The sequence below is a fragment of the Canis lupus genome, chromosome 21 (assembly GCF_048164855.1).
Source record: "Canis lupus baileyi chromosome 21, mCanLup2.hap1, whole genome shotgun sequence".
NCBI lineage: Eukaryota > Metazoa > Chordata > Mammalia > Carnivora > Canidae > Canis > Canis lupus.
The window spans coordinates 15,766,990-15,769,697 of NC_132858.1; positions in this window are offsets into that span (position 1 = coordinate 15,766,990).

Below are 2,708 nucleotides of genomic sequence, written 5' to 3' on the forward strand. Positions count from 1 at the left end.
TTTCCAAGGAAGTGAACACCAGGTTCATTGCTTAAAGTTCTCCCCATTGAAAGAATTGCCCTTCACTACAGACCTTTGTGGATTTTTCAGAATGGGGCTGTAGTGCTACATCTATTTACTTTTGAGCTCTACCCACATATCACTGCTGAGGCTTTCTGTATACCAAACCAAATCTTTTCCTCTTTTGTCAGTTCAATAAAGTGATCCCCCAACAAGGTTTTGGGCTCAGTCAGGTAGAGAGAAGGTATCATAGCAAAAAGTAGAGACTGTGAGCATTTGGCTACTTCTTCATATGAATTTTCTGCAGTTCTTGCTTGGGCCAGATCACATATATGGTAATCAGTCCTTATATTGGTGTGAAGGGATGTGTTTCAAGATCCTAGGTGGATGTCTGCAACTGTGTAGAGTACTGAATCCTATATATACTTTGCTTTTCTATACATACATACTTGTGATGACGTTTAATTTATAAACTAGGCACAGTAAGAGATTAACAACAGCAATAATAAAATACAAAAATCCACAACAGTATAGTAATACAAATTATGTGAATATGGTCTTTGTCTCTATCAAAATACCTGATTGTACTGTACTCACCTTCCTTCTTATGATAATGTGAGATGACAAAATGCTGTCCTAGTGAGATGAAGTGCTATGAATAACACATACATGGTGAGGTAGCTTAGGCCACTAAAGACCTTCTGAACATATCTCAGAAGGATCATCTGCTTCTGAACATCAGGTAATAGCAACCATGGAAGGCAAAATCATATATAAATGAAGACTATTCTATTTGATAATGGACTGTTGCACGGCATTCCCAATTTTATGGTTTTGGGGGTTAGAAAACACCATGTTCAAGATGAGTAGTTAGGTTTCACAGAGAATTGGTGACCTATGGTTAAGCGTTTAGTCTCTACCAAGGCCCAGTAGCAGGCAAGAGGCATTTCTCAAAAGGAGAGTAGTTGCCTATAGAGGACGTCAGGAATTTGCTCCAAAATCCTAAGGGCCTGCCCTGCAGTTCATACATGGAGGACTGCCAAAGACTCCAGCAGCATCCCTTTCTACCATTGACATATCAAGCACCATTGGATGTGCTGAATCATAGCACCCATGTGGAATAGTAGCTTACACCACAGTCTCGATATGAGACAGAGACATTTCTTTTTTCTGAGCTCCACTCAAATTAGCAGCTTTTTGAGTAACTTAATAAATAGACATGAGTAAAATATCCAAATGAAGACTCTTGGATTCTTGGATTGCCTTCCCTATCCAAGATACCTAGTGTGTATAGTACATCTTTTGGTATCAGAAGGGATAGTTGGACCAACATACACTTTTCCTTAAAAGGGAAATATTTTTTTGTTTTATTAAGTTCAAATTAGCATATAGTGTATTATTAATTTTTTAATAATAAATTTACTTTTTATTGGTATTCAATTTACCAACACACAGAATAACACCCAGTGCTCATCCCATCAAGTGACCCCCTCAGTGCCGGTCACCCATTCACCCCCACCCCCTGCCCTCTTCCCCTTCCACCATCCCTAGTTCGTTTCCCAGAGTTAGGAGTCTTTATGTTCTGTCTCCCTTTCTGATATTTCCCACACATTTCATCTCACTCCCCTTCTATTCCCTTTCACTATTATTTATATTCCCCAAATGAATGAGAACATATGTTTGTCCTTCTCCGACTGACTTATTTCACTCAGCATAACAGCCTCCAGTTCCATCCACGTCAAACAAATGATGGGTATTTGTCATTTCTAATGGCTAATATTCCATTGTATACATAAACCACATCTTTATCCATTCATCTTTCGATGGACACAGAGGCTCCTTCCACAGTTTGGCTATTGTGGACATTGCTGCTAGAAACATCGGGGTGCAGGTGTCCCGGCGTTTCCTTGCATCTGTATCTTTGGGGTAAATCCCCAGCAGTACAATTGCTGGGTCCAGGTAGGTCTATTTTTAACTCTTTGAGGAACCTCCACACAGTTTTCCAGAGTGGCTGCACCATTTCACATTCCCACCCACAGTGTAAGAGGGTTCCCTTTTCTCCGCATCCTCTCCAACATTTGTGGTTTCCTGCCTTGTTAATTTTCCCCATTCTCACTGGTGTGAGATGGTATCTCATTGTGGTTTTGATTTGTATTTCCCTGATGGCAAGTGTTGCAGAGCATTTTCTCATGTGTGTATTGGCCATGTCTCTGTCTTCCTCTGTGAGATTTCTGTTCATGTCTTTTGCCCATTTCGTGATTGGATTGATTGTTTCTTTGGTGTTGAGTTTAAGAAGTTCTTTATAGATCTTGGAAACTAACCCTTTATCTGATACGTCATTTGCAAATATCTTCTCCCATTCTGTAGGTTGTCTTTTAGTTTTGTTGACTGTATCCTTTGCTGTGCAAAAGCTTCTTATCTTGATGAAGTCCCAATAGTTCATTTTTGCTTTTGTTTCTTTTGCCTTCATGGATGTATCTTGTAAGGAGTTACTGTGGCCGAGTTCAAAAAGGGTGTTGCCTGTATTCTTCTCTAGGAGTTTGATGGAATCTTGTCCCACATTTAGATCTTTCATCCATTTTGAGATTATCTTTGTGTATGGTGCGAGAGGGTGGTCTAGTTTCATTCTTCTGTATGTGGATGTCCAATTTTCCCAGCACCATTTATTGAAGAGACTGTCTTTCTTCCAATGGATATTCTTTCCTCCT